General features: G+C 50.5%; 1 non-coding gene across 1 annotated transcript; it reads left to right on the forward strand.

Moving 5' to 3' along the window:
• The first annotated feature begins 21,582 nt into the window (after window positions 1-21,582).
• TRNAA-UGC (transfer RNA alanine (anticodon UGC)) lies at window positions 21,583-21,658 on the forward strand. Its single transcript has one exon. It is a non-coding gene; the product is annotated as a tRNA-Ala (tRNA).
• The last annotated feature ends 315 nt before the right edge of the window (window positions 21,659-21,973 follow it).

Genomic DNA, 21,973 nt, shown 5'->3' on the forward strand with positions numbered 1-21,973 from the left:
GTGATGGAAATCACAGAACCATGACTGAGAAACCACTGCCACCTAGTGGTATCCTGCCCTAATTGCAGGACCAGATATTTTGGGCGTGACTCAACTTCCAAGTATGCCAATTCAAAGCCGGAGGATAACAGCAAAAAATGTGTTCAGTCTCCCCATGTACACCCAGTATTTCTTTCTCAAGTGATTGTGTATGGAAATAAATCTCTTTTCCTTCCTATGGTTTCATCTTAGTAATATATTCACTCTTTATCCTATTTTCATAAAAATAAGAATGCTACCTACCAATCATTGAACAGTCACTTCATGCTAGACACTGTATTAACCTCTTCGCATAGATGATGTCATTTACTTAGCATAACAATTCTATGGAGTCTACTATAATACCGACTTCAGGTATGAGAGTATAGTGAGCACTGGCCAGGTAACTCAGTTGCTTAGAGTGTCTTCCTGATACACCAAGGTTGCAGGTTTGATTCCCGGTCAGGGCACATACAAGAATCACCCAATGAAGGCATAAATAAGTGAAACAACAAATAAGTGTTTCTCTCTCTCCCCCCCCTTCTAAATATCAATAAATAAAAAATTAAGAAAAAAGAAACGAGTCGACTGAGATGAGACGTGCTGAAATTTCTCAAGTCATTGCAGATATTAAGTGATCAACTTGAGATTTCAAGCCACATCTGTAGGATTCCAGCTGTCCTGCTCTCCTGTTTCCCAAGTGTGAAAGTCAGGCATGTTGTCCTCCTCGCAGTAGGAAATGCAGAGATGTGAGTTCCAGGGGAGGGGGCACCAAGGACTCACTGTGGATTGGGAGCAAACCACTCCACTTCCCAGGGCCTCTCAATTCTCTTATCTTTCCACTAAAAGACTTGCCCAGATGATGTCTGAGGCTCCTTCCCACCCCAGCACCTAATAACTTCTAAACGCAGAAGAGAAGCATTAATCTAAGTCACTTGCAATATGTTTTTGCGGTTTGGTACAACTATTTTTAGATCATCGCCGAATAAGAGCTCATTTTATGGAGCCAGTCACAAATTTCCCACAATCTTTAGGGGAAATCCAGGCTTGAGAGATTCTAGTGCTTAATGAGATGATGTAATGCAGGAAAATATATAGCTGGAAGAAAATTTTATTAGTGTGAGTAAATGTACATTTTCAAGCGAACTACAAGAACTTAAGAAGTAAATGTATACGTCCCATGGGGGAAATCACCTAAGACTTTAGAACAGAGCGTGCAGTGTTCATTTTCAGGCAGTCTGAGAACCTCTGCAGATGTGAGCAAAACAGAAAATTGTACAGGACCTTTAACCCTAGAAGGAAAAACAAAAGACCTTAGAAAAATATCTTCAGTGAGCAAACTGAAGACATCCTGTGACAGGTGCTTTTGTCAGATAAAGGAACATTACAAGGCTCCATGAGTTACTCCATCATTCAGCAGAAGTGCACTTATGTAAATATGGTGATGAGACACCTTCAGGATTAGCAACATTTAAGGATAATGCAGCCCTGGCTGGTTAGCTCAGTCCGTTAAGAGTGTCGTTCTGATACAACAAGGTTGCGGGTTCGATCCCCAGTCAGGACACACACAGAACGCAACCAATGGATACACGACTGAGTGGAACAGCAAATGAATGCTTCCCTTTACCCACCCCTCCCTCTCCCTCCCTGTCTCTGTCAAGGAATAAAAAAGAAAAAGAAAATTAAGCCCTGGCCAGATAGCTCAGTCGGTTGGAGCCTCTTCCGAGCACAGAGGATGCTGGTTTGATTCCCTGGTCAGGGCACATACAGGAGCAGCTCGATGTTCCTGTCTCTCTCAAAAAAAACAAAAATAAAAATAAATTAATTTATTTTTAAAAAAGAATAATGTGTGATATTGGTCAGCATTCAAATAGCGGAGTAGCCACCTCCCAGTTCAACATGCCTATTTTCCCCCAAATAAGCATCTTGGCTCATGCAAATGCAAGAAGTAACATTCTAAATCCTATAAATTTTGTGACGTGCTTCTACATTGTTACATACCTAGAATATGTCTGACACATGCATCCTGGCAAATTTCAATCCTGTGATGTCAACTTCAGAGTTTAAAACTGTGACAAACCATTAGGGACTGGGAAGCCTACTCATTTCCATTATGATTTCACAGAACTAATCTTAAATGAGTAAAGGAAGGGGTAAGTCAGTGCAGAATGAGAAAGGTATCCCAGAGAGATGCTCTTTTGTCCTGTCTTCCCTGTCCTGCCTCTGTAGAGGCACGCAGGGTGTGTTTCAATCATTAAACAAGAATTTGTCAGTGTGTAAGCTAAGAATAAATTCAGAGAGTAGGCATCTTAGGGAACACCACTCACTGATGCTTTCAAAACCAACAAAGGAATCAAGCAAGGAATCAAGGGACCACGGCCTTGATGGGACTAAAGCAACCAGCACACTCCCAACCCAGTTCCCAGTAGGCAAAGGGCCACCTGCGCACCTTCCCAGGTGAGGAGACTAAAGCACAGAAAGCAAACTGAGCCTGCAGCCCACAGAGCCAGGGTGGGTGCCTCCAAGGGTGGCCAGAGGGTTTCTCCGTGGAATGCCCCTCTGCCCTTTCTGGTCTTGTGCTGCTGTTCACTCCCATCCCAGCAGCCAACACTCCCTTTCAAGCGCCATCTGGCTCCCCAGTGCAACTAAGCCTCTCCAGCGCTTGCTGTAACCCCAGAAAGCTTCTCTCTCCTTGCCCAACTGCGACGCATTACTCCACAGAGGCTTATAAAGGAAGGATGGCCCTTCCATACATCTAGCCCTCTCTCCTCACATCAATTCAACCCAACAAATCCTGCCTGACACATAATAGGTCCTCAAGTTTTAGCTAGTGGATAGGGGGATTGGCCAAACTGTTTACATTTACAAGAGGAACAAGATCCACTCTGCTTTCTTTGAGTTCAGAGTCCAGCTGAGAAGTGAGGCATGTTCAAAAGTAGCTCTAATTAATGAGAAACCACCAGCATGTGGGGTGACCTGTGGGAGGAGGCAGCATTTGAGAAAGACCTACAGGATTCATGGGAAAGTTCAATGGACAGATAAGAAAATGCTTCCTCTTTTCTTTAGAATCTTTCCCTTCCGATTTCTTCACATTTTTCTGAGAACTATTTCTCTAACAGGCAAGTTCATGAACAACCCCCACTGAGGGTTTATAAGTGGACAGAGTAACGGCTGGCTGGCTGGATGGGAAATGCTCCCTGCCTGCATTCTGCGATGGCTCCCTATTGTCCACCACACTGGATTTTAGCTAGTCTTGATTGACCAACCCCATGTTACAGCTTAATCTTCACTGTGGTCCATTCAAATGTCCTAAGCACCTTGGAGAAATCTTTTATTAAATTTTGCATTTGCCTGTAGGGTTCTCCTGCCGTAAATGGCCTGTGACCCTTTTCAGACCTCTCCATCCTCCAAAGTCAAGTTCAAGTTTCACTTCTTCCAGGAAGTCATCTTGACGGTAATAGCCCACAGAGGTATCTCCTGTCTCTGAGTATCTGCAGGACTTGCAATGGGAACAGGTAGTTTGTTCCTCAAACACAGAGTGCCCAGAATCTCCCTTGACTCTATCAAATGAAACCAGATTTTCCTACAAGATACTGATCTTCACGCACAGAAACACTCTGCATTCATGATATGTTCCTTCCCAGACACCTGGCCTACAAGCTGCTGAGCAAGACGGGGTGGGGATGGAGGCACTGAACAGATGGAGATTAAACTGAGTTTAAATCCAGGCTCCCTCATGTACAACTCATTCATTCCTCCAAAACGTCACTTCCTCATCTGAAAAAAATGAGATCAAGATGCCTGTATTGGACCTGGCCGGTTGGCTCAGCAGTAGAGTGTCGGCCTGGCGTGCGGGGGACCCAGGTTCAATTCCCAGCCAGGGCACATAGGAGAAGCGCCCCATTTGCTTCTCCACCGCCCCCTCCTTCCTCTCTGTCTCTCTCTTCCCCTCCCGCAGCCAAGGCTCCATTGGAGCAAAGATGGCCCGGGCACTGGGGATGGCTCCTTGGCCTCTGCCCCAGGCGCTAGAGTGGCTCTGGTCCCGGCAGAGCGACGCCCCGGAGGGGCAGAGCATCACCCCCTGGTGGGCAGAGCGTCGCCCCTGGTGGGCGTGCCGGGTGGATCCCGGTCGGGCGCATGCGGGAGTCTGTCTGACTGTCTATCCCCGTTTCCAGCTTCAGAAAAATACAAAAAAAAAAAAGATGTCTGTATTGGCCCTAGCCAGTTGGCTTAACGGTAGAGCATCAGCCTGGTATGTGGAAGTTTCAGGTTCAATTCCTGGTCAGGGCACACAGGAGAAGCGACCATCTGCTTCTTCATCCCTCCCCCACTCAGTCTTTCTCTCTCTTCCCCTCCCACAGCCATGGCTCAAATGGTTCTAGCAGGGTTGGCCCCAGGTGCTGAGGACGGTTCCATGACCTCACCTCAGAAGCTAAAATAGCTCGGTTGTTGAGCAATGGAGAAACGCCCCAGATGGGCAGAGCATTGCCTTGTAGGGGGCTTGCCAAATGGATCCCAGTCAGGGCACATGTGGGAATCTGTCTCTGCACCACCACCACCCCCACTCAATAAAAAGTGAAAGTTAAAGAAAAAAAAAAAAAGATGCCTGTATTGAAAACATGGCATGGCAGGCCCTGGCCAGGTGGCTCTGTGCATAAAGCATTGTCCCATCATGCCGAGATCATAGGTTCAATCCCCAGCCAGGGCGCATAGGAGAAGCAGTCAATGAGTGCACAACTAAAAAAAAAAATGGAACAATTAAGTGGAACAAGTTGATGCTTTGCTTCTCTCTCTCTCTCTCTCTCTCTCTTTCTTTTTCTCTCCCCCTACCCCCTTCCTCTCTCCCTCTTAAACCAATAAGGGGCAGAAAAAGGAAGACATGGCATGACAGTTAAATGAGACAGCCTATGTGAATGCACTTAGTATAGGCAGGTAGCAAGCTTTGGACCTTCAACGAATGTTCAATGCCTTCTTGTTCGGGAAGCTCTAAAATGCAGGGAGAAGCTGGGGCGGAAGAAAAAACAGTCCCCTCTCTCCAATGGTTAATGCTATCAAATCCTGAAACTAATAGTCTGGTGTTTTGTTTTGTTTTGTTTTGGCAAGAGGAGGGGAGATAGACTCCCACATGTGAACTGACCGGGATCCACCCAGCAACCCCATCTGGGGTTGATGCTTGAATCAACTGAGCTATGTTTAGCACCTGAGGCCAATGCTCAGACCAATTGAGCAACTGGCTGCAAGAGGGGAGGAGAGAAAGAAGGGGGAGAGGGAGAGAGACGCAGATGGTCACTTCTCCTGTGTGCCCTAACTGAGAATTGAATCCAGGATACAGCATGCTGCGCCAATGCTGTATCCACTGAGACAACCAGCCAAGGCCTAATCTGGTATTTCACTCATTCATTGAAAGGAGACTTTGCAAAAGTCACACACTTTAAATCTGAAATCTCTGTTTTACAGGGTCAGCCCTCACTCTACAAAGTTCTGTAACCCGGGAGAGAACAGGGTGGTGCTCTCTACAGGCGACATGCCACAGATCCCCAGAGTCAAGGATTTACCCAAACAATGTGATTCAACGCGATTCTCCTCTACGACAACTCCCAGACAGCTCCCCTGTTCCTCTATAATTACCATAAAGTGCCTGCAGACCAACCACACTGGCGCTTCATCCTTCCCCTGTCAAGGGCAGCCTCTCCTGGCCACTAGGGGGTCTCCTGCAGCGGACAGGAGCAGCCAGACTGGACAACGTGCTGCTGCACTTCCCGGTCCTGAATCAGAGAACTTCCTCATCCTGGTGCCTCTTGCTGGCCCTGTTTACACATTTCCTGTGATTTCAGAAATCTAAACTTGAATAAGCAGAAAAATAACAAAGCAGAGAGACGTTCAAGATGGCGGAGCAGGAAGATCCCGAGCTCACCTGGTCCCACCGGCACAACCAATCTACAACCACATGCGGACTACGTCCCTCTGAGGGGGACTGGGAACTGGTCGGACAGAGCCTGGACAACAGGAGCGGCACCAAGAGGGGAGGGAGAGGCAGGGACACAGGCTGACTAAGGGAACCCCACGCCCTGCTGCAGCACTGCATGGTCTGGGTGGGGAGACCTCAAACGTACAGAACTTTTCTCTGAGGAGCGGGCAGGATTTGAGCTCCACATCAGGCACCCCAATCCTGGGATCCTGCACAGTAGACAGGAGCCCCCAAAACTCCTGGCTTTGGAAGCTGATAGGAGTATGCCCAGGTAAACTACAGAACTGCAAGGAAAGGAGGACCTACTTGTCAAGGACTCACTCAAGCTAGAGATCAGCAGGAAAAAAACCCAGCAGCTAGGAAACCACACGGACCAGACCCCAGTGGAGGGGGCCCACACGGGGTGCCTCTGGGGACAGGAGAGAGCGGGGCTCTCCCGGGGACAGCGGAGCAGCCAGGGGAGAGGGAAGAGACCGGGAGAGGAGGCAGCGTGGGGAAGTAAGAGGGAGAGAGTCAATGGAGCCCATGTAACAGAAAAACCCAGCAGGCGGAACACTTTCTGGAATGACATCCTTCTTCCTCCCTTCGGATCTCAAACCAGCCATCCGCTAGCCACCCTCAGCTCCCTGACTGAAGGAGCCGCCAGGTCCACACTCCGTGCCACTGCTCCACCGCCTCAGTGCCGGCCCTGCTCACTCCGCGGCTGCCAAGCAATGGGACCGGTCCCGTCATTCCTCTCCGTCATTCCTCTTCCTTCTAGCCCAGTCTCAAACCTCCTTCAAGTATGCCCACTCTCTAAAATATAGCTGTGACCATATGACACACCCACTCTCCCTGAAAGTCTTAGGTTGCTTCCAACCGCCCTCAGAAGGAAGCCCGGGAACGTCCCTCACGACTGGCCCAGCCTGGACCCAGCCTCACCGCCGGCCACGCACCCGCACTGTCTGGCCTCGCCACCTCCATGCAGTGGCCCAGTGTGAACACTTGGCCCGAGTCATTTCTCCTTACTAGCGTGTTTTTCCTCCTTATTCACCCAGAACGCTCCTACTCATCCTTCAAGTCTTGATTTAACCGCTGTGTTAGTTTCCTGAGGCTGCCATTATAAAGTACCCCTGATGGGTGGTTAAATAAATAAGATTTATTGTCTCCACTTCTGGAGCCTCCAAGTCTGAAATCAAGTCATAGGAATGGTTCCTTCTGAGGTTCTGTGAGAGGAATGTGTCCTCGTCCTCTCTCCTGGCCTCTGGTAGCGTCAGGAGTCCCCTGACTCACAGCTAGCATCCTCCTTGTGTCTTCACATCGTCCTCCAGCTCTGCCTGGCTCTGTCTGTGTCCATTTGGCTCATTGGTAGAGCACTGACCCAGTGTGTGGATGTCCCAGCTTCAATTCCCAGTCAGGGCTCACAGGAGAGGAGACCATCTGCTTTTCCTCCCCTCCCTCTCCCCCTTGTCTCTCTCTCTCTCCTTCTCTCTTTCCATCCTGCAGCCATGGCTCGATTGAGTCGAGCACTTTGGTCCAGGAAGCTGAGGATGGCTCTGTGGAGCCTCTGCCTCAGGTGCTAAAAATATTTCAATTGCAAGCATGGCCCCAAATGGGCAGAGCATCAGCCCCAGACAGGGGTTGCTGAGTGGATCCCAGTCAGGGTGCATGTGGGAATTTGTCTATCTCCCCTCCTCTCACTTAAAAAATAATAATAATAAGGGCACAGTTACATTGGATCAGGGTCTACCCAATGACCTTAATATAGTCATCTTTACTTGATCATGAGCAAAGACCTGTTTCTGAATAAGGTCACACTCATAGGTACTATAGGTTAGGACTTCAGCATCTTTCGGCAGAACAAAATTCAACCCATAAGAGCCATTATTATATCAACTACCCTTTCTTCTTTCTGCCTACAATAACAGCCCTGTCCTCGCATATAAAAACTCCCCACTAAACTTTAGCCCCCTTTCCACCCAATAATTCACAGGCTGGAACCAAGACAATCAGGACCCAGTGAAATAGTCCGGTTCCATTAGCCATTTGCCCCTGCAGGAAAACTGAATTCTTTTTGATGGCTTTCTGGGTCAAGGGCCAAGCGACAGATGTTAAAGCCACAGGTCACCCAAAATAAGGCATCTGAAAGAGCCTTCCTGCACCCCACATCAGGCCATGATGATGCAAAACTGCCTGCAGCGGGGAGAGGGGGTTATGGCTGAGCCGGAAGTAAACGAGATTCCCTGTGCAGACCCAGCAATGCAGAGAGCGGCTTGGGTGCTGCAGGCGTCCCCAAACTACGGCCGGCGGGCCGCATGTGGCCCCCTGAGGCCATTTATCCGGCCTCCCGCCGCACTCCCGGAAGGGGCACCTCTTTCATTGGTGGTCAGTGAGAGGAGCACTGTATGTGGTGGCCCTCCAACGGTCTGAGGGACAGGGAACTGGCCCCCTGTGTAAAAAGTTTGGGGACCTCTGGCTGACCAGGCAGTGGCACAGCGAATAGAGTATCGGCCTGGAATGCAGAGGACCCAGGTTTAAAACCCCAAGGTCGCCAGCTTGAGCGCGGGCTCACCAGTTTGAGTGTGGGGTCCTGGCTTGAGTGTAGGATCATAAACATGACCTCATGGTCACTGGCTTGATCCCAAATGTGGCTGGCACGAGCCCAAGGTCACTGGCTTGAGCAAGAGGTCACTCACTCTGCTGTAGCCCCCCAGTCATGGCACATGTGAGAAAGCAATCAATGAACAACTAAGGTGCTGCAATGAAGCATCGATGCTTCTCATTTCTCTCCCTTCTTGTCTGTCTGTCTATCCCTATCTGTCCCTCTCTCTCTTGCTCTCTGTCACAAAAGAAAAGGGCGGGGGGAGGACTAGAACCTATTCCTGAGGAGGAGTGAGCTGGCCTCAGCCCTAAGGCAGAATCACAGCCCAAATTCTTGCTGCCAAGGTGTTCTGCGTTCCAGTTTCTCTCTCCCTGCTCCCCAAACTGAGCCACTGAAACTGAGAAGGTACCTACATGCCCATGAAGATGACGATGTTCTGGACAAAAATGAAATAACCGGTAAAAGAAATATGCAGCATCTTTAGAACAAAAACAATTCAAGTCTGAACCACATCATGTTGATACAAGCACACTGACTCTTTTTAAAGAAAAGAAAATGAATGGAAAACTCTAGGTGTTTTTTTTTTTTTTTACTTGACACTTTTAAAATTGATACCCTAACAGTATATAATATTTGTTATTAAAACCATATATAGGCCCTGGCCGGTTGGCGCAGCAGTAGAGCGTCGGCCTGGCGTGCGGGGGACCCAGGTTCGATTCCCGGTCAGGGCACATAGGAGAAGCGCCCATTTACTTCTCCACCCCCACCCCCTCCTTCCTCTCTGTCTCTCTCTTCCCCTCCCGCAGCCAAGGCTCCATTGGAGCAAAGATGGCCCGGGTGCTGGGGATGGCTCCTTGGCCTCTGCCCCGGGCGCTAGAGTGGCTCTGGTCGCGGCACAGTGACGCCCCAGAGAGGCAGAGCATCGCCCCCTGGTGGGCAGAGCATCGTCCCTGGTGGGCAGAGGATCACCCCTGGTGGGCGTGCCGGGTGGATCCCAGTCAGGTGCATGCGGGAGTCTGTCTGTCTCTCCCGTTTCCAGCTTCAGAAAAATACAAAAAAAAAAAACAAACAAACCCAGAAAACATATATAATGAACAGTCTTCATTCCTTTAACATCTGATTAAATTTCTTCACTTCCTGTTGCTCTTTATGCCTCTTTCTTTCTTTCTGTCTGTCTTTCTTTCTTTTTTGCAGGAGGTATTGACATTGCTGGAGAAAAATTTATTGCTTGGAATCCAGCAATTGTGAAAACAATGTTTTCATAACATCACAGTGAAAACAACGCTCAGGCATGAGTTCTACCACCGAGGAGGAGCTGGTGCTGCATCCACACCTAGGAAGTGAGGAACCCCTCACCTCTGTACTGCAGGACCCCACCCTCCGCACTGCAGGACCACCCCCTCACCTCCCCACATCGCAGGGCCGCCCCCTCGCCCCCCCACATCGCAGGGCCGCCCCCTCGCCCCCCCACATCGCAGGGCCGCCCCCTCGCCCCCCCACATCGCAGGGCCGCCCCCTCGCCCCCCCACATCGCAGGGCCGCCCCCTCGCCCCCCCCCACATCGCAGGGCCGTCCCCTCGCCCCCCCACATCGCAGGGCCGCCCCCTCGCCCCCCCCCACATCGCAGGGCCGCCCCCTCGCCCCCCCCACATCGCAGGGCCGCCCCCTCGCCCCCCCCCACATCGCAGGGCCGCCCCCTCGCCCCCCCCACATCGCAGGGCCGCCCCCTCGCCCCCCCCACATCGCAGGGCCGCCCCCTCGCCTCCCCACATCGCAGGACCACCCCCTCGCCTCCCCACATTACAGGACAGTGTCGTCCCCTTTGTAAGAGGCAGGTAGTAAGAGAGATAACATGATAGGCGTCAAATAAAATGAAGCATTTCAGACCTTGAAAGGGCCTTAAAAATCAATATTCTGTGAACGTTTTAGGCGGTTCATTTGCGGGACACAAGACAAGCCCAGGTGGACGGAGCCAGAGTAGAAAGCTCAATGACTTAGGGAGCCATGGAACTACCTGAGGGATTTGCTCCAGAGCTTGGACAAGTGTCCAGGTGGCTCTTGAGCTCCAGGGTCCCTTCAACACTGCCACTGCCCCTGGCGGAGGGCACGAAGCCAGGCCGTAACCTCCCCTCGGACAGTCAGGGCAAGTTGTGGGTAGAGCACCCGCTAAGAGAGAGGGAAGTAGCCACCCCCTCAAATGTCAGACTCACGCGCATCTACACGTAGCACCTTAGACACAAAATAGGCCCAGTTATAGAAATATAGCGAGTCAGACGTTGTAATCAAGTGAAATTTGGGCTATTGCAGAGGAAGAGATTGAAAACAGATATGAAAACTCAGATACGAGGAAGTGCCCTTCTGAAACAGAGTTCTGCAGCGTGAGGGAACAGTGAGAGGGGCCAGGGAGCGCATGAATGACCAGGAACCAGGCTGAGGCAAAAAGATAAGAAACAAGAGGGTCTGGGAGAGTCATCTCTGTGGCCACACCTAGCACAGCCTGGGCACGGTTCCCCAGGGGGGCCCTTAGCTGTTAACCTCAGACCACGGTGCAGGAAGCGAAACTGGTTGAAGGTAATTATACTTCGTTTCACTTTTAAGGAGCTGTAGAGTTATTCCATAGGATGGATTGCTCCTGCTCTTCCTTTAGTTGTTTGTTAAGGAGGCCCTCGGAGATGTCAGAACGACACCCCCCTGGACTAGTGGCAAGAACAGCAGTGCTCGGCCGGCCGGAGTGGGCAGACCAGAGCAGCACATGCCTCCAACTAGACTGACTCTTCCCTGCGTGTCTGCATCAGCGCTGAGTCCCCGTGCCTGCGATGTGAGCGGGTCACACAACATGTCAGCGCCTTGACGGTTTCTGTTTCCTATTGCTGCTGCTGCTGCTGCTACAAGTCACCACAAACACAGGGTCCTAAAACAACACAAATCCGTTCCCTTTCAGTCATCCAGGTCAGCAGTCCAAAATGGGTCTCACTGGCCTAAAATCAACTTGCTGGCAGGGCTGTGTTCCTTCTGGAGGTTCAGGGGAGACTGTTTCCGTTTCCGGCTTCTCGAGGCCACCCTCACCACGCCTCCCTCTTCTTCCTTCTTCCAGCAAAGTCGGGCTGGAAGTGTCTCAGACTGTCACCCCTCTGGGTATCCTTCTCCATTTCTATGGACTCTTGTGATCACAACAGGGTCCACCCATCTAATCCGGGATCATCTCTCAATCTTAAAAGTCATCTGATCCCATTCAAGTCACCTCACTTTTATCTGCAACCTAATCCCGCCTTTGCCACTTAACCTGACAAGAGTCTCAGGTTCTGGGGATTAGACCGGGGTGGGTGGGGAGATCACTCTGCCTGTACCGCCAGGAACACAAACTTCCGCTTCCATGCTAATCACACGTCACGCCTCTCACCCACCCTTCACCTACGCAGGGCTCAGGGTGAGTGCCAATGGAATAAGAAGCAGGCATTTCACCTAGTGAATCACCTGACACGAGAGTGGGGAAGGAGGGAGGGGAGGGGGGAGAGGACTGGGGGTCACATCAGCTACTGTGCTGCTGCTGCCGCAGCGCCAGCGCCTGGTTGGTCACCATTTCCACAGCAGAACTGCAAGGCCGTCCGGTCAACATGGCTGCTGGTGGCCGTGGGAATTCGAGCCCACGTGTATGTATCCCGACAGCTTTGAGTTTGTTCTTTTCCATGCGTTGGTCCTTTCCCAGCTGGCCGTCCCCTGGCCTGCGCAAACACACGAGGAACGTTCAAAATGCGAATAAAAGAACAATGTGATGGATATGCTTCGTTCAAAAGACTGTCCTCTAGTCTGAGCCTTTGTCCTTCCTACTGTTTTGGTTTTAAAATGATTTTTAGTTTCTAGGATGCTGGGGGTCAAAAATGAGGGTGGTTGGTGTCTGACAGACCTGGTCTTGAATCTCAGCTCTGCTGCCCGCTGCCTGTGGTACGGACTGGCCCTGGACCTGCTTGCTCCTCTATAAAGGGTGGACAAGGCCCATCGCCCAGAGCTGTTGCAGGTGCTGAGAAAAAGGACAGTGCCTGGCCGGGGCCTAACGCTGCTGTTGATGTCAGCTCTCTCTTCCTGCCGTCTCTGCAATGCCCACCATCACTGGGCTCCAGCTATCAGGGTTTTTTTGCAAATGACGCCTGGAGTCACATTCCCAGGCCTCCTCTCCCTGGTCCTTACTTTTCCCCTGGCCTGCTAAACATCTCTACCCAACGCCGTGGCAGCACCTCCAGAGCTGAGCCCTCCCTGCCCCGGCATCTGCTCTCTCTCCCATTTTCTTCGCTTCTATTAATGATAAATGCCCAGTGTCTGGTCACCCAGGCCAGTAACCTGGGTCTTCTTTGGTCTGCTTTTTCCTGGCTTGATGTCACCTCCTCCTGTGAGCTTCCTTCTCCCAGTTCTCACTGCCACCACATCAGAGCCCACACATACCACTCCCAGGGGCCTCACACCACAGCCTCCCTGCCCTGGGGGACTACCTTTAGAGGTGTCACCACTCTGCTCCCTGTCCAAAAGCATTGAATAGTTTTTAAAACGCCTCTAAAATCACATTCAGACTCCTCGCCTGGGTCTTCGCGGCCTCCGCGGCCTCCCACCAGCTCTCCTGCCGCTCCGCCATCCATCCCGACTGCAGCACCGCCTTCCGGTGCTGCCCAGCTCCCAGACTTCCATCTGCTGCTGCTCCCACAGCTGCCCAGGGTGCCCTCCCTGGTCCCCGTATCCCCCAGCCTACTGCACCTGTAACAAACTTCTTTCTCTAGCCAGCATGCTGCTCAGCAGTCGTCGGTGTGTACAGGTCTTCAGTGTAAAGCTGGGCGATGACAATGCAATACTTTGAATGCGGTCTGTGGGGCGGCAGTGTGAGACTTGCTCGCAGGGGCACCAGCTGCAAGCACTCTGCCTGACTGGTGTGTGAGTGCGTGGCTGCGCCACGTGTGTATGGCCTATCCAAGGCTACGGGTGCTTGCGCTCTGGAGAGGTTGGGGATTGCGGATACACGGATTGCCTGACCTCCACTGTAGAAGCTGTTTTTGCTGTTTGTTTGCCTGAGAGGAGGTTTCTCCTGCCTGTGTGCTTGTCCGCCATTGTGAGACTTTATCAAACAGAACGGCCCATCTCTTTCTGGCTCTGCAGATTTTCTACCATCTGCCCGAATCCAATGTGAACCTGCCTGGCCTTGGTCACCGGCGTTACACAGTCCCAAAAGCTTTATTTGAAATACAAGCATGGAACCTGGCTTCTGGTTACATATTCGTAAAGAATGAGTGGTCACGTGTGCATGGGCAACCAAGCCTCACAACACTTGGCTCTTAGTAACAGAGCTGCTCCCACTTCCTCCATAAAACAGGGGACCCCGCGGCTCTCTCTGCGACAGCTGCTTCTCAGGAACACACCAAGAGGTCACCCCTTCCTGACACAATGACAGAGCCGGTTTCCTAGGGGTCCTCTGGGCTGTGGGAGCCTGCCACGGTCACAGAAGACAGGAGGTAGGTAGCCTTATACTGTTCCTCGTTTATGCCCCTAACTTGGGAGTCCAAATTCTCTCTAGGGACCCTTTGGGTTAGAGCAGTGGTAGTCAACCTGGTCCCTACCGCCCACTAGTGGGCATTCCAGCTTTCATGGTGGGCGGTAGTGGAGCAACCAAAGTATAAATAAAAAGATAGATTTAACTATAGTAAGTTGTCTTATATTTATTCTGCCAAATTTAGCGAAAATCCGACATAAAGTACTTGGTAATTATTATTATATGCTTTAACTTGCTGTAACTCTGTCTTATAAATTTTATAAAGTAAAGTTACTTCCCTACTTTATAAGTCACCATTACTGTGGAACCGGTGGGCGGTTAGAAAATTTTACAACTAACAGAGATACAAAAGTGGGCCGTAGGTATAAAAAGGTTGACTACCCCTGGGTTAGAGGAAAAAGAAGCAACTTCTCGCGTCACTCCTGAACCTGGAATCTGAATCCTGAATCCGGGGGCTGTTGTTGCTTTCTCCTCCCCCACATGCTCACAAGCCCCACCCCCATCAGGGTCTGGCTCCGGGGCTTCATGGCTTCAGAAACCCTTCCGGGGCCCATCTCTTAGCTGGTCACCTGCTATCAGTTCACACTGACCCACATCACAGTCATCTCTGGTCCCTCTTGCACATCAGAATTACCCATGGAGCTCTGCCAGGCCTGAAATTCTGGGCCCCACCCCAACTTGCCCAATGCTGGGAAAACAGCTGTGTTAGGCTTGCTCACTTGTATTTTGTGCGATTAGTGCAGGAACGCATGGCAGAGTTATGTATTCGTAAAGATATAAAGCTATGGGTGTTTGCCCTCAGCGTGGATTGCAGTTTACAGATTGCCTGCCCGCCACTGTGAGAAGCCATTTTGCTGTTGCCTGCTGCCACGAGAAGTGATTTTCCTCTGCTGGTTTGCTTGTCTGCTGTTTCAAGACTCTATTAAAATGAAAATGGCCCAACGCTTTCTGGCCTCCACAGTTTCTCTACCGTCTGCCCGAATCCAATTGAACCTGCCTGGCCTCGTCCACCAACATTACACCCAGCCATACCGTCCAGGAGGCAGACCCAGGCATCTATATTTTTTATGTAAGTGGGCGTGGGGCAGCTGTGTTAGGCTTGCTCACGGGGTCGCCAGCTGCACTTTCCCTGACTGGTGCCTGAGTGTGTGGCCTATATAAGGCTATGGGTGCTTACGCTTAGAAGCGATTGGGGATTGTGGATGGTGGATTGCCTGCCTGCCGCTGTGAGGGGCCATTTTGCTGTTTGTTTGCCTGAGAGGTGGTTCCCCCTGCCTGTGTGCTTGTCCGCCATTGTGAGACTTTATTAAACAAAATGGCCCGGGTCCACAGTTTTTCTACCGTCTGTCCCAATCCAATGTGAACCTGTCTGGCCTTGGCCACCGGCATTACACTGGTGCTTCTTGATTTCTGTCTAGCACCAAGAGAATGGCTCCCACCTGCCCCCACACTTACACTCCCGTGCCCGGGAATACTCCATGAGCTCACAGTTTCCACAGGCCGACCCCGCCCCGAGCCGCCTCCCAGGGCATCGGAAGGCTGCGCGGCTGACTGCAGTCGTGGCCAGCTCTGTCCCCGTCCAGGGTGAGGAACTCCGGAGTCCTCTTCCATGCTGCTTGCTGTCTCCCTCGTGGGAGACGGGCAATATCACCATTTCTCATAATACTCCCTGAATTAGCAAATGAAATGAATTCTGCTCTACCATGAGAACTAAACTGAAAGTGAGAAATTAATTCCCGAAGCCAAATTCAATACACTAAATCCATAAATTAAAAAAAAAACCACTTTTACTGCCTTTCATTATATTTTCTCAACTTATTTCTTTACTTCTCTATTTCAAATTCCCACTTCGGACACCCCTCCTTCCCTATAAATCAATCTATCCATTTTTATTTTAAGTCTACCCGTTTGTCTTAAATGCCAGGAATGATGGCTCCACACCAACACCAAAGATAGACACGGGTTACCTGTCACTCAGTTCTAGGAAGAAATTGGCTACAAATTTAGTTTGCTCCCAGCCCAGGCTCATGTGCTACCTATTTACCTGATGTAAATATTTTGCAAAAAAAAATATTTTGCAAAAAAAAAACTTAAAGCAGTCTGAAAAAACTCTTGCTACTTGATTTTACTATTACTACATCTTGCCAAAGGATTGCCAATTTTCTTTATGTACTCTTTCCAAATACACTGCTCACAAAAATTAGGGGATATTTCAAAATGAATGCAAAGCAATAAAAAAAGGAAGCATTTGTTTTTTTTATTAAATAAGAACATCAGAAAAGCAAACAACAAGTCAAAGAAAGTTTTCAATTATGCAAATGAGATGCAAAACCAACTTTTATTTCATTGGTGAAAACACACTATACAAAAGGCGGAAAGTACTGGAGTGTCTGCATGTTCCCTGATCTTGAAAGTGCATTTTGAAATATCCCCTAATTTTTGTGAGCAGAATAGTTGCTCTTCATTCTCAAGTGTGATTATATGTTGTCTTGGGAACAACGCCTCCCGGCGAGCCCAGGTGCAGTCAGGGCCTGAGGCCACGTGTAGGCGCCATCTGCCTGGCGCACACTCACCTACTGGCAGTGGATGCGGGGTGAGGAGCAGTCACAGCGGTGGTCCTCCTCATCCAGCTTTCCCTTGTGGCATCTTACACACCACGGAAGAGCAAACCAAGTATTTAGGACTCTGGCTAAGCACCAGCAGGACACTCCTAGGGACCATGTTCATCGGGCAGTTCAAGATAAAGAAGGGTCCCTTGGTATCATTCAAGCAGGGACCAGCTGCTCGTAAAAGCAGGGCACCAGAAAATGTGGCCAAAGGTAAAGGACACCAATTCTAATGATGTGTCGGCATATCCTTCTCACCCTAGCGACACGAAGAGAAGCAGGGGGGCTGGAGGCAGCTAGGGTACATGTGAAAACCCCTAAAAACAAATTCCAACCTTGCAAAAAAATATTATTACCAAAGTCTGAGAAATGAAGCCCCTCACACTCCCCAGCCGTCCATTGCCAGCTTATCTCCTCACTGTGAGTGTGACGGGAGCCACTGAGGGATGCAGTAGCAGCAGGGGAGGGACCAGAGACCAGGTCACAGCGGAGCAGGGCCCAGGAAGGAGGGATACACACGGACCACCTGCCGCTGTATAAAAATTACCCCAATCAGGAAACATTTCTCTTTTTCTTTTTCTTCTTGTTTTCTTTTTTTTTTAGGTGAGAGGAGGGGAGATAGTGAGACAGACTCCCTCATGCACCCCGGCCAAGATCCACCCAGCAACTGTCTAGAGCCAATGCTCGAATCAACTGAGCTATTCTCAGCACACGAGGCTGATGTTTGAACCAATCCAGCCACTGTCTGTGGGAGGAGAAGAAGAAGAGAAAGGGGAGGGAGAGGGGGAGAGAAGCAGATGGTCGATTCTTTTATGTGCCCTGACTAGGGATCGAACCTGAGACATTCATACGCCAGGCTGATGCTCTATCCCCACTGAGCCACCGGCCAGGGCCAAGAAACATTTCTTGTCTAGCAAGCTCTGTGGGTCAGGAGTTGGAAAGTGGCAGAGCCAGCAGGGATTTCTGTTATCTGAATGGTTCGCAGGCTCAGTCCGGTGCTGGTGCTGGTGCTGGTGCTGGAGCTGGTGCTAGGAGCAGGAGGCCTCAGCGCCAGGTCATCTGGGCCTCCCCCGCAGGGCTTCATGAGCGTCTCTAGAACTTGGTGGCTGACTTCTCCCAGAACCAAGTGATCCAAAAGACAAAGCCAGGAAAATTCCTAATGCCACCGATGACCTAACCTCCAAACTCCATACCATCAGTTCTGCTTTATTTGCTTCACAAGAAGTAAGGCGCTAAGTCCAGCCCACACTCAAGAGGAGGGGAATTTGACGCCACCTCGGAAGGAAGGGGTATCAGGGAATTTGTGTATCTTAAAACCATCAGTGAGTGGGAGGGGCTTCAGGAATGGAACAAGGGCAGAGAATGTTTGTGGTGCACATTACCTGGTAATAAAACACTACTTTTACATTCTAACATAGTTGCCTCCAGACACTCAGTCAAAATGCACACTCCTTCAGACATATTGACTGTCACTCGTAACTCAAGCGACCTATGATTCCGCATCAGCGCTCTCTTGCAAATCACCTTATTTGTGGGTGCTCACGCCAATAAGCAGTTGTATCAACTTATTAGGAAGGTCTTACAGGTCGTGAGCCTTTGAGGGGTGTGGGTGGGGGCAGCTCACTGCTCTCAGGCTGACCCCTCAGCTGCACTGACTGCAGCAAATTAAACAGAATGTGTTGAACCATTCTGTGCATTAAATTCACATGATTGTGTAGCAAGAGAGAGCTTTGTCCCTGCAAAGGCTCCCTGTGTCTCAGATAAAAATAAGCAAAGCTGCTTTTAGAAGCTTTGTATACTTTTTCCCCTTCTGACAGCCTTCAAGTGGCAACATATGATTTGGTCCCTGGGACACACAAAGTGTTTTAATTAAAGGTTGTCTAAAAATACAGAACATTTCCACAAGCACATCTGCCATAAACTGCTCTGACATTCCCGCGGCGTGAAGTCCCCGAAAATTCTTTACATCTTAGAGAGAATCCGTGTGTGCCCGCACACTGCGGGCTGTCTGCACTGACAACCCGAACGGGATGTTTATAGTTGGTGACCACAATAATTACAGGCACTGGGGGGCCGCTGCAATTAGTCCTTACAACTTGAAGAACAAGTTTAGAGATTTTGTGGCATTTGGCTGAATAACTATTTAAACATCCTGTGAGGAGAAGCAATGGTGTAAGTGTCCATTAGACAATTACTCCCTGTGACCTTGAGCAAGTCAGTTAACATCTATGAGCCTCAGTTTTTAAAATCTGTAACAGCAGCAGCTTTTTAGCAACGTGCTGAGGGGTACACAAAATGCTTCCCATCGCAGACAGCACCCGATCCCTAGTTCATCCCAATGAGACAGGTCCTATTCATTATGCCCATTTTATAAGTCTCCTGCTTCTTCCCTGTTTATACCTCATAGAAGGGTGGGGGGAGAAATCTTTCTTCTGAGAGGCCATGAAGGTGGAGGTGAACAGGACAATTTGGGGAAAGGGGGACCAGGTTCAAACGCTGGCTCTGCTGTTTACTAGCTGAGTGACCTCGGGCTAACTACTTAACCTCTCTGTGTCTCACTTTCCCCCCCTCAGTAAAACATGGGTAACAATACTGCCGACCTTCTAAGCTTATTAACATGAAGTAAGTTAGTATTTGGAAGGTACGTAAGACAGTGCTTGGTATACACATTCAGTCAGATGGTAATAAATCTAGTATGATCTTGGACCAGTTCTTTCCTGGACAGGAGAACGCTGGGCAGTTAGGTCCCTGATGAGTCCGGGGAGACAGAAAACGTGCTTTCCGGAAGGGCCTCTGCCCAGAAGTGCCACCAGAGCCTCCCACCCGAGCAGAGAGGGGCGACAAGCCTCAGGGCCGTCCCACGGGCCAGGCCACCTGCACTTGTAGATGCTGTCACCTGCACTGAGACAAGGGCCACGTTAACAGGAGGGCAGAAGTCACAGTGTTTTGTGCAGAATTCCCAGAGGTCAGTACCGGTGAGGCCCGTGAGGAGACTTCAGGTTCTGTCCCTGTAATCCCTACCTCGATCTTGTAAATAACACATCAAGACACAGGAGCCTCCATCCACTTTCTGTCCCAGCCTACCCTGGATCACCGGGTCAGCAGCAGCATGTGACCAAACCCTCTCTCCTATCATCATTCCCTCTTCACCCTAACTACCCTTCCCTGCAAATGAGGGGCCGCCTCACCTATTCCAGGCTGCTGTGAGTAGCAGAGGAATTCTGGTCTTTGAAGTAACAGGTTCCGTACACAGGCACCCACTTTATATATCTTTGCAGAGATACCCACAGGTAAATCTTTCATTCCTCGGGGTTTAGGGTGAGAAGTATTGACTATAGAGAGAAAAGCAGTTCACATGGACGAGAAGATGATGGGCTATATGGCAGCTGGAGAGTCATGAGAACACATCTGCACTGAACAGGGCAGGGCGCTCGCTGCTCAGGGGATGAAAGAGAGGAGAACGAGCGAAGCGACAGGACGTCCAGGAGGATCGGACCGAGCACCCCTTTACGGGAGCAGCTGCAGTCCATGTGGGGAGACTCAGAGAGGGGCCGTGGAAGGAGGGGTTTCAAGAAGCGTTGCTCTGCATCCAAACCATTCCCTACCCCCGCATCCTATCCCCTTGGAGACTTTTCAAGAAACTAAGTAAAAACTGGCAGTGTTTTCAATTCTATTATTCTGAGGACCTTTTAATTTTTAACTGATCCTATGTAAAGATGGGGCACCATGGGGCTCCAGCTAGTGAAGTTGTACACACAAAACACAATGGCTTCAATAGAACCTCAACCCCGGCGTCCCACAGTTCTGAGAACACAATGTCCAGGCAGGTACTGTTTAAGCAAATGTGGCTGTGCTGTGCTCCCATAAGGAAAATGTGCCTTCTCATCTTCGGGGCCCCACAAGCAACATTAGGAATGGCTTGGAAAGTGGATTGTGTGCGAAGTAGGGTAACAACAAGACACACACAGATGTCCTAGGGACCCCGCGCCGGTCAGGAAATAGCAGGGTTCCTGCAAACCCACGGGCACTCCGAGCCAGTCGTCTCTCTTGGGTTGCTATTATTATAAATCTCCTATATTCCTAGGCCAGGAAAAGACAACTACTCATCAGGATTCTTCAGCTATAAGACATATCACTTATAAGACACAAGAGCACACCATGCATTTAAAAATAACTGGGAGAAGCTGAGCCAGGGACCATGCCTTCTTCCATCGCCAGGGAGGGGCTGAACGAGGCATCTGTCCTCTCCTTTCTGGCATTTCATCCTCCCTTCACCGTCACACCCCCCGAGAGCTGTTCACGAGCCCATCCCTCCAACACTGATGCCAACAGAGCCTGTGCATATTGTTATTGTTTTTATCAATTGTTTTTTAGAGAAGCAGAGGGAGGGAGGGGAGAAAGGGGAGACAGAGGGAGAGAGAGAGAAGCACTCATTTGCTGTTCCACCTAGTTGTGCATTCACTGGTTGCTTCCTGTACGTGCCCTGACTGGGCATCGAAACCGCAACCCTGCATTTTGGGACGACGCTCTAACCAACTGGCCTAACCAGCCAGGGCATGTTAGGTATTATTGAGAGTCCTCATTTAACAAGCCTTCGCAGCAGCCCGAGTGCTGGTGACACACCTGAAATGTTCACCTCTCCGCTTTGATTTCTGTGATGTCGCCTGGCCGTCCACGGCTGTCCCAATCCTCTGCCTATGCTTCCCTGCCTCTCTGCCGGTTTCCCGCTACATACTCGCTTTATTTTTCCTCAAGGACTCGATTCTAGGCTCTCAGTTCCTTACCCGTACCCCTTCCCTGAGCGGTCTCATCAATGCACAAGGCGTCAGTACCGCCCAAACTGTCACAGCATTTCTCAGAGCTCAAAAGAACCCTAGCTGCCCTGGCCGGTTGGCTCAGCGGTAGAGCATCAGCCTTGCGTGCGGGGGACCCGGGTTCGATTCCCGGCCAGGGCACATAGGAGAAGCGCCCATTTGCTTCTCCACCCCTACCCCCTCCTTCCTCTCTGTCTCTCTCTTCCCCTCCCGCAGCCAACGCTCCATTGGAGCAAAGATGGCCCAGGCGCTGGGGATGGCTCCTTGGCCTCTGCCCCAGGCGATAGAGTGGCTCTGGTCGCGGCACAGCGACGCCCCGGAGGGGCAGAGCATCGCCCCCTAGTGGGCAGAGCGTCGCCCCTGGTGGGCATGCCGGGTGGATCCTGGTCGGGCGCATGTGGGAGTCTGACTATCTCTCCCCGTTTCCAGCTTCAGAAAAAATACAAAAAAAAAAAA

The sequence above is a fragment of the Saccopteryx bilineata genome, chromosome 7 (assembly GCF_036850765.1).
Source record: "Saccopteryx bilineata isolate mSacBil1 chromosome 7, mSacBil1_pri_phased_curated, whole genome shotgun sequence".
Taxonomy (NCBI): domain Eukaryota; kingdom Metazoa; phylum Chordata; class Mammalia; order Chiroptera; family Emballonuridae; genus Saccopteryx; species Saccopteryx bilineata.